The sequence below is a fragment of the Bufo bufo genome, chromosome 3, assembly GCF_905171765.1.
Source record: "Bufo bufo chromosome 3, aBufBuf1.1, whole genome shotgun sequence".
Classification (NCBI taxonomy): domain Eukaryota; kingdom Metazoa; phylum Chordata; class Amphibia; order Anura; family Bufonidae; genus Bufo; species Bufo bufo.
In genome coordinates, this window is record NC_053391.1 from 616,236,439 (window position 1) to 616,247,331 (window position 10,893).

Here is a 10,893-nt window from a genome sequence, read left to right on the forward strand (position 1 = left end):
CAGGGGCTCCTATTCGGTGACCCCTTTATTAAGGAGCTGGGGAAATTTGTAGGGACATTTACTGCCCTTGATAAGGCGCAAACCTCTATGCGCAAGGTTTTCAATAGCCGGGTTTCCTCCAGGGCCGGCAGTACAAGGGGCCGTCTGGCCGGCCGTTCGTCTTTCCAGTCCCGAGGTTTGGGACGAGGCCCCTCATCATCATCCTTCCGGTCCTCTGGTCAGGACCCGAGGCAACCTCCATCCTTCTTCCCGTCGCGAAGCTTTTTTGGACGGGGTAGATCCTATCGAGGACAGCCGAACCTTCGCCATCCCTTTGGTAAGTCAACCGGTTCCTCTCCCTTTTTCGGATCAGGTTGTGGGGGGGCAGACTCCGGTCCTTTTCCCATGTGTGGGTCTTAATCACCTCGGATCCGTGGGTTTTCACATAGAACTGGTGTCGGCCCGTATTCCATTGTGACTCCGCCGCTCACTCGGACGGCACTTACTGCCCTATCCCTCATAGACGAGGAATTAAACAGTGGTAGGTTGTGGTGGCTCACTAGCAAGTAGTTAAGGTATGGTGCTGCAAGCTCATATAGAGGGAATCACCCCACCCTCTCTTAAAAGGCAAATGTAGTAATAGGAAAATGAGCGAGCACTCATACACTTGGCAACCAAATTGACAGGTGCAGAAAATATTTATTAAATTTCCATAAAATACAAGTAATAAATTTATAAGAACAATGTAGCAATAATATACAACATTACAATCACATATATTGTGGTAGATATGATCGATACTATATTCGATAAAAATATATTCGATAGAAAATTCAATGTTGAAATATTCGATAGAATATTCGATACCACTCAATAGTGTCGATAAATTCAATAATATATATCACACCAAAAAACTTCAAGTATATGCTGTTATTTGGGAAAGAGGGGGTATTATCTTCTAGAGCTCTATCCCAATTTGGGAAACTGAATGTCACTGAAAATGTTGTAGGTGTATTCACTGGGAGTGCAATATGTTCATAAAGTATCCACAGGAATCCTGATAATGTGAAAAGTCTCTTATAGCATATCCTTTTAAGGTCGATATGAGTTTTGATTCGAAAAAAACTTTAAATCGATATTTGGCTTACCGTCTAGCGTCTGCTGTCTCCCTATTGCTTCAATGGAGCTTTAAATTTTTGCCGGCTTATTCAGTCGCTCCATACAGCAAGCTGGTTTAAATTTCGCGGGAGTTCCAAAAATCACGGGAGTTGCCACTCTGTTCCGCAATTTCCTTCGGTGCAGCTTTCGACGATAAGTATAGTTAATCCTTTACTGTATAAATTTTCTTCTGTATGGCCATACAGTATTATCGGAGGCTTTTCAATGCAGGTACATCACTTGTTTCATCATACGCGTTTCGGGTAGATTCACTCTGCCTTCCTCAGTGGTCGAGTGTCTGCCTGCTCTGCCTCCATTTTTATCCATTCCTTTAATTGCTTCCCAAATCCCGGACACCTGTTGTTCATACTACTCCCAGTTGGCCAGGGAATCCTCCCACATAATCAGGGGATAATTCTATACAGCCTTGATTTTTTTTTTTTTTTTTACTTGCAGTTTCCATGCGTTTTTTAGGGGACACATGCGTTTTTTGGCCCAGATGTCCCAATTGGTGTGATATATCATTGTGTGAAATATAAACTTGATATCTGATTGCTAACACTTATAAAATGACTTTTTATAATAAAATATTATTAAACAAATTTTCAAGATTAAAATATCAATATAAGAATGTAAAACAATAAATAATAAATGTGAGGAATCTTGAAAGTTTCATAGGAATCCTAGAGTTTGATACAATTATTCGGATTTGATAGAGAAAGAAGGGTGGGTATCTCGGAGCCAAGGACATGTCGCAGCGCCGATAAACGGCCTAGCATGCAACGTACCGTCGGCCACGAGACACCCAACCTACATAAATCCAAAAATTTCCAACTCCGAATTAAGGCCTTTCGGTTGTAGAGATCCAAATTCATAAATGCGTCTGGATTCTATCCTAGACATTTGTCTGATAAAATCCCCGCCTCTCCAGTGTTTCTCCACCTTCTCCAGTGCCATAAACACCAGACTTGATGGATCCTTATTATGCATCTCTTTATAATGTTTAGATAGGGAATGTTTATCATAACCCTTCCTGATGTTGGCAATATGTTCGGCCACTCTTTTTTTGAATGGCCTCTTGGTACGTCCTATATATTGTCTGTTACAGGGGCACTGGAGAAGGTAGATAACTCCACTGGAGTCACATGTAAGACAATCTTCTATCTCCCAATTAAAGTTGTTCTGAGTCGAGGGGACATTAGTCGTCAGGCGGGGTTTTTTATTCATTCTACAACCCATACACCTTCCACATTTATAAAAACCCTTCAAACTCAGCCAAGTTCCTGAAAAACTCAACTTATTCTGTTTCCACGGTTTTACGGTAGGGGCCACCTTGATACCTAGATTGGGTGCCCTAGTGAAGGTAATCGTCGGAACAGTCGGGAGTAAGTGTCCCACAATTTTGTCATTCAACACATGGTGCCAATGGGTTTTAATAATTTTCTGAATCTTCCTACAATTCTCATTAAATGGAAGAACAACTCTTATGGCTTCTTCTTTATTTTTGTGTTTTATCTTTCTCATTATCTATCTCATTTTTATCTTTATTGTCCTCCTTATTAAAGAACTCTCTTCTATCTAATTTCCTAATTTGGTTGAGTGACTCCTCCACTAAGTTTTCAGGATATTCCTTCTCAATAAATTGTCTTTTCATCTCAGTGGCTTCCATCTCAAAAGTATGTCCCTCTGTGCAGTTCCGCTTAATCCTACGGAACTGACCAGAGGGAACATTTGTCAGTCATTTCGGCAGGTGACAGCTAGAAAAATAATATAACTATTTCTAGCTGTGGATTTACAAAATGTCTCACATATATATTTATTACCAGATTGTGTGATTACTAAATCCAAGAATTATGTTCTCTCCTGTATGTTTGAGGTAAAGATCAGATTTAAATTATTAATATTAATTGTTTCTAGGAATTTTTCCAATTCGTCTTTACTCTGTTTCCAGATGAAGATCACATCATCTATATAATGGCGCCACAGGGCCAGATCCGTCCCCAGCCTCGGCTTGATGAGGTTGTACTCCCACTCAGCCAAGAACAAATTAGCATAGCTGGGGGCGAATCTGGTCCCCATGGCGGTACCCCGCTTCTGCAGGAAGAATTCTCCCTCAAAAAAGAAGTAGTTGTGGCTCAGGATATACTCTATTCCTTTCGTTATAAATTATTTTTTTATTGCTCCATACAAGCCATCTCTTATTAATTGCATTTTTACAGCATCAATTCCTTGCTGATGTTCAATCACAGTATAAAGTGATTGAATATCAAGTGTGCCCATAATCCATCCAGACTGGACATCTAAGTTTTCCAGAATCTGTATGATTTGGGTAGTATCTTTAATATAGGAATTGGTTTTCTTGACTATTGGCTGTAACTGTACGTCTATATATTTGGACAGGTTGGATGTGATAGATCCAATCCCTGAGACGATAGGGCGTCCTGGGGGATCATTCGGATTTTTATGCACCTTGGGCAGGCAGTAGAAGCATGGTAGCCTCCTCTGCGTGCCCAAAATGAAATCCAGTTCCTGCTGTGATATTGTACTATTATCCAATCCGTCCATACTAAATCTCCTGAGCTCCAACTCAAATCTCTCAAGGGGGTCTCCCCCCAATTTTTGATAGGTCTCCCCATCTGAGAGTTGTCGGAGACATTCCCTATTATAATTAATTGTGTCCATCACCACTACCGCACCTCCCTTATCCGCGGGGTGTATAGTGATGGAGTGTTTTTTTTTGTAGTTGTTTCAATGCCTCAAACTCTCCTCTGGTAAGATTGTTTGTGGCTCTTGATCTAGCCTTTAGTTTGCCAATATCTTCCTCTACACACTTCTGAAAGGCTCCTATTTCTTTGCTGATTTCACTCCTTGGGAACATATTTGATTTATTTTTTAGGAGGTTTTGGTTAGGGTTTTTTGTCTTTTTTACGGTTTTTTCAACTATCACTTTCTCATTCCTCACAATTGGATTTTTGATAAAATATTTTTTGAGGCAGATATTCCTTATTAGTTTTTGTACTCCTATATATGTAGAGAATTTATCCATCTTATTGGTGGGGGCAAACTTCAGACCTTTCTCTAACAGATTATTTTGGGTTTTAGTCAGGGTGGTTGAACTTAAATTAATTATTGCGCTGAGATCCGTTGCTAGTGATGTCTTTTGTGATATGTGTCTCTTCCTCTTACTTCGTCTTGTCTTTCTGACCCTCCTCTGTGTCTTGAGTATTGGTATCTTACTTGTTCTATGTGGTTCATCTTTTGGGGTGCATGGTGATCCTGTCTCTGTGATGTATGATGTTGTCCCTTCCCTGTGTTCTGATATTGATAAGTGCTCTTGGGCCTTAAATTGTAGTGATGTGTCGGTGATTCTAAACTGTGATTGGGAGGTGTCCTTTCTCTGTGTCGTAATCGTGCTCTGTGATGTGCTGGGGTATGATCTAAAAAATGCCGATCAGACAGCTCCTCATATCTGTTTGTCACAGAGATTGAGTAGCTGTCTGATAAGCCCTGTCGATCCCTATCCCCTTCCTTTTTCTTCCCTTTTGAAATCTCATTCTGTAATAAGGGAATTTGTTCCCCAAATCTTTCACCCTGGTGATTTCTCTGTGTATTCTGGTGTTTTTTTATTTTTTTTTATTAATGATCTCACTCTCAATTTTATCTAATCCACTACAGAGTCTTTGTTGCCACATTTCAAATTCACTATTTCTAGAGAATTTTTCAAGGTGGTCTTTTAATTTTCCAATTTTTTGATTCAGCACTTCCAATAGTGCTGTTCTCCTTTTTATTATGAGTTGCATGAGTGAAATGGAACAAGAGAATAGTAATCTATTCCATTCCCCCTCAAACTCCTCATCCAGGAGATCCTGTGCTGGGGTTTTGTTCAAGATTAACCCCTTAGGAATTTTACCATGCTCTATATACTGCTGTAGGGACCTTATCTCCCAATACTGTCTGAGTTGTTTCTGTAGTAGTCCCTATAATTCTCTAAAGACATCTGCCATAGCTTTATCACTACTAAAAACATCATCCTGCATATCATCAAATTTAAAGTTTTCTGCTCTCGCTTTTTTACTTTCAATGTGGTGCCAAATGTCCATAATCTACTGTAAAGGAGCTCACACACAGGGGTGAATAGTGCGTACAAAAAATAGTGGTAGGTTGTGGTGGCTCACTAGCAAGTAGTTAAGGTATGGTGTTGCAAGCTCATATAGAGGGAATCACCCCACCCTCTCTTAAAAGGCAAATGTACTAATAGGAAAATGAGCGAGCACTCATACACTTGGCAACCAAATTGACATGTGCAGAAAATATTTATTAAATCCCCATAAAATACAAGTAATAAAATTTATAAGAACAAGATTCCTCACATTTATTATTTATTGTTTTACATTCTTATATTGATATTTTAATCTTGAAAATTTGTTTAATAATATTTTATTATAAAAAGTCATTTTATAAGTGTTAGCAATCAGATATCAAGTTTATATTTCACACAATGATATATCACACCAATTGGGACATCTGGGCCAAAAAACGCATGTGTCCCCAAAAAAACGCATGGAAACTGCAAGTAAAAAATAAATAAAAAATCAAGTCTGTATAGAATTATCCCCTGATTGTGTGGGAGGATTCCCTGGCCAACTGGGAGTAGTATGAACAACAGGTGTCCGAGATTTGGGAAGCAATTAAAGGAATGGATAAAAATGGAGGCAGAGCAGGCAGACACTCGACCACTGAGGAAGGGAGAGTGAATCTACCCGAAACGCGTATGGTGAAACAAGTGATGTACCTGCATTGAAAAGCCTCCGATAATACTGTATGGCCATACAGAAGAAAATTTCTACACTAAAGGATTAACTATTCTTATCGTCGAAAGCTGCACCGAAGGAAATTGCGGAACAGAGTTGCAACTCCCGCGATCTTTGGAACTCCCGCGAAATTTAAACCAGCTTGCTGTATGGAGCGACTGAATAAGCCGGCAAATATTTAAAGCAGACGCTAGACGGTAAGCCAAATATCGATTTAAAGTTTTCTTCGATTCAAAGCTCATATCGACCTTAAAAGGATATGCTATAAGAGACTTTTCACATTATCAGGATTCCTGTGGACACTTTATGAACATATTGCGCTCCCAGTGAATACACCTACAACATTTTCAGTGACATTCAGTTTCCCAAATTGGGATAGAGCTCTAGAAGATAATACCCCCTCTTTCCCAAATAACAGCATATACTTGAAGTTTTTTGGTGTGATATATATTATTGAATTTATCGACACTATTGAATGGTATCGAATATTCTATCGAATATTTCAACATTTAATTTTTTATCGAATATATTTTTATCGAATATAGTATCGATCATATCTACCACAATATATGTGATTGTAATGTTGTATATTATTGCTACATTGTTCTTATAAATTTTATTACTTGTATTTTATGGGGAGGAATTAAACGCATTGCTTCTAAAGGGGGTCATAGAGCCTGCTTCCCAGGTCCCGCTGGGGGTGATCAGCAACATGTTTCTCGTAGAGAAAAAAGGGGGTCAATTCAGGCCAGTAATAAATCTAAAGGCCTTAAATTCCTTTGTAAGATACCGTCACTTCAAGATGGAGGGCATCCATCTCCTCCGGGATATGCTCCTCCCACACGACTGGCTAGTGAAACTAGACCTGAAGGATGCATACCTCAACGTACCGATTGCCCCATCCTCAAGGGACCTATTACAGTTCTGTTGGCGAGACACCCTGTGGCGCTTCACGTGTCTTCCCTTTAGCCTGTCGTCCGCTCCGTGGTGCTTCACCAAGCTACTGCGCCCTGTCATTGCCTGGCTCCGCAGCCGGGGGGGTGAGGCTCATAGTAAATCTGGACGACATTTTGATCATGGCCAGGGATTGCTCCACCATTCAGGATCACCTGCGCTTTACGATGTCCCTCCTCACCAACTTGGGCTTCATTATCAACCGGGAGAAATCCTGCCTGGTCCCGTCCAGGACCATGGAGTTCCTGGGTTTCCTGGTGGACTCAGAGGCCTTGACCCTCAGCCTTCCCCCAGTGAAGGTGCGCGCGATTCGCAAGGAATTACGTCGCACATTGTCTTTGCCTCAGGTGTCTCTTCGCCAGCTGGCCAGGGTGATAGGTCTTTTGTCATCTTCCATTCAGGCGATTTTTCCCACCCCACTGCATTATCGGGCCTTGCAACGCCTAAAGATTGCCCACCTGCAGGCGGGGGGCAACTTATGCGGACCTGATTCTCTTGGACTCGGACACTCGAGATGAATTCGTTTGGTGGATTGCCAACCTCTCGGCCTGGAATGGCAGGGCCATTTTCGGCTGGACCTTGTCATTGAGTCCGACGGCAGTCTCCTGGGATGGGGTGCCCATTGCGAGGGGGTATCCACCGGAGGTCCTTGGGCGGCATCCGAAGCAAGTCTGCACATCAATGCACTGGAGCTCCTGGCGGGATCTTTTGCGATCCGCAGCTTCGCCAGGGGGAAGGCCAGGGCGTGTGTTCGTCTACCAATGGACAACGTGTCAGCCGTTCGGTACATCAACTCCATGGGACGTACCCGATCCAGGATGTTAACACATCTGGCCAAGGATTTTTGGGGATTTCTGCCTTTCCAACAATGTGTCGGTGGTGGCGGAATATCTGCTGGGGCTCCGCAATACTCAGGCCGATTGGAGTTCTCGCTTCATGTCCGATTCCAGGGACTGGAAATTGGACGAGGGAACCTTCGCCTCTGTGTCATCCCTTTGGGGTCTGTTCTCCATCGACCTCTTTGCGTCTCGATGGAATGCCCAGCTGCCCAGATACTTCAGTTGGAGGCCGGACCCATCCGCGGAATGCACCACTTGCGAAACTGCGTACAATAATCCTCCACGGGACGATTTCCCTGAGTGAGGGCCTTAAGATTGGATTCTGCCACAGAGGCTCGGTCAGGTTCATCATAAAGAACCCCTAACGCCTGGAAAAAGAGGTCCACAGAGCTAAGACAGGGGGAATCTGGTGGTAAAGAAAAGGCCCATTCCTGGGGGTCCCCTTGAAGCAAGGAAATGATAATACCAACCCTCTGTGGGTCAGGGCCGGAAGAGTTGGATCGTAGTCGAAAATAAAATTTACAGCTTTCCTTGAAAGCTAAAAAACTTTGGCGGTCACCCGAAAACCGATCGGGCAATTTAATGTGAGGTTCCACCTGAACGGTGGCGGGAGCAAGAATTGGGGGAGTTCGGACGGTCTCCTGAACTTGTAGTCTCTCCCCAAGTTCCTGTACTATTTGAGCAAGACTCTGCACATGTTCGGTGCGGCTCTGTATAGGGTCCATGCTGAATTTGGGCCTGTGATTCTGTCACGGGTAGAGTAACGGGTATCAAGATAGAGCGGAGGTGCACCCCCTGAGCTGCCACCCGGTCCCCTGTCCCTGCCTACTTGCACCACCCACTCTAGGTGACGGAGCGCAACTGGGCGACAGTCCCTAACCTACTAAGTTCAAGCAGAGAGAAAGAGACAGCAGGGAAGAGGACAGCCACTGAGAAGTTACAATAAGCGGACAAGAGGTAGAACAAAAATGGAAGGCGAGGCGGGTCAACTAGCCGAGGTCAGTCCAGGAGGTCACGTCAGAACAAGGGAAGAGGCAAAGACAAATCCGTAAACAAGCCGAGGTCAAAATCTGAGAGGTAGCGTCAAGGTACAGGGAGCAGGCAGAAGAGGTGTCAAGAGGCAGATCGAGGTTCAATTCCAGAGGTAGCTTAATAACAATAAAGTACACAGCCTATAGGATGAAAATCACAGGCAACTGTAGCCAGCAGGCCGCCTGTATTTATAGTGGGGAGTGAGGGTCATGTGACGTGGCCAGCGTCACATGACCGACAGACAGACAAGTCAAGCACCGAGTGATCAGCTCGGCGCTCAAGGCAGACCTAAGAGCAGGGAGCCTCCCAGCTAGCAAAGCCGCCCTGGGAACGAGGCCAAACACAGATCCTCGCTCCCGAAGCTAAGCAGCAGGTCTGCGGCTGATGGGAGACCGAGTGCGCCTTTGGCGCCCCGTTACACACACACTGTCATACATGCAGGCACTTTTTTAAACCAATTACAATATATGTAGATTCCTTCCTCACCTCATGGCCCTCTGTGTTTCTAGTTGTGTCCCCAGGTCCTGAGCCAGGCTCCTCCCCCTCGCAGCAGCAGGGCTGGGCTCCAGACTGATCACACAGGCAGCAGTCCTTCTAGCACAGCAGTCTCATTGGAGGAGATCCTGTCAGTGCTATTGACTGACAGGTTTTAGTCCAATCAGCACTCCTGGTCAGAGTAAGGGTCCATTCACACGTCTGCAGTGTTTTGCGGATCCGCAAAACACCGGGCCGCCACCCCAATAAAAATGCCTATTGTCTGCAGCTGCAGACAAGAATAGGACATGTTCTATTTTTTTGCGGAGCTGACTGGAAGTTCGGGGCCATGGACCGGAAATGTGGATGCGGACAGCACACTGTGGAGGGCAGTGTGGGGGGCAAATTACATAATGTGGGGCAGTGTGGGGGGCAAATTACTTAATGTGAGGCAGTGTAGGAGGTAGTATTACTAATGAGGGCATTCGATTGGTGTGACTATGAGGAGCACTATTACTATGGGGGCACTATTATTTCTTCAGGATAGTATTGTTGTATTGGGGAGCACAGCGAGCAGCAGGATAACACTGTGGAGACTCCAGGTTGGGGGATGATGATAGAAAAGTGAGGACACTAAGATGCCTGTGTGTCACACTCTGCAGAGACGAGGCGGCTGAGAGAAGTGTCTGGACCGAATGTTGAAGATCTACATTGGAGGAGACGTCACCTGGAGGCCCTGGATGTGACAGGTACTGCTGCTATTTTATGTTTTGCATATTAGAAAATGTTTGCAATTAAAATGTTTTAATTAAATGTTCTATTTTACTATTTTTATTATTTGGTCTGAAAGGCTGATTGGGGAGGGGGGATTGTAACGGGACTGCTGTAGAATATCTAAAATTAGCTGGTCAATCATTAAATAGGTGGCCGACAAAAAAGGGGTCCGAAAAATTAGCTTTTGCCTAGGGTGACAAAAATCCTTGCATCCGCCCTGGGAAGGAGAAGAGTAAGTATTACCAGCCAATATTTATTGCATTTATTGTATTAAATGGGTAGTCTCACTTCAGCAAATGACAGATATCAAGTAGACAAGGTTAAAGGGAGTCCGTCATGTAAATTTCACTAATCTAACCGCATCCATGTGACATCAGGGGAGAGGGGAAGAAGCATTGGGATGGTTAGGGAAGGAGCAGACAGTGGGAAAAGGAGGTGAGCTAGGCCATTTTGAAAAGGAAAGCCGGCCCAGCTGGGCACTTGGGAGCTATTTTTCATAGGAATCAAAGTGCTTTTCGTGGACATGGAATAAACACCTGGATGACATACTGTAAAGGTATGGTTATAATGCTTTTACAATGTTCTAATGGCCATTGCTGTGAAATTTACGTGACAGACTCCCTTTAATACAAAACACCTACAATGTGATTGTCCTTATTGCCTCCTTTGCTTAAATCATTTTTCAATCACTATCATGTATTTTTCAGGGGTTACGGCCACCTCCGCAATCCATCAGTGGTGGCTGTGTGTGCACACCAAGATCATGGAAACGTGCATAGGCACGCATGCGCAGCAGCTCCCGTCTCTGCGCTGCAGCAATGGCCATGAACCCCTGGAAACAAGCAGTGTATAATGTGATGGAAAGCTGAATG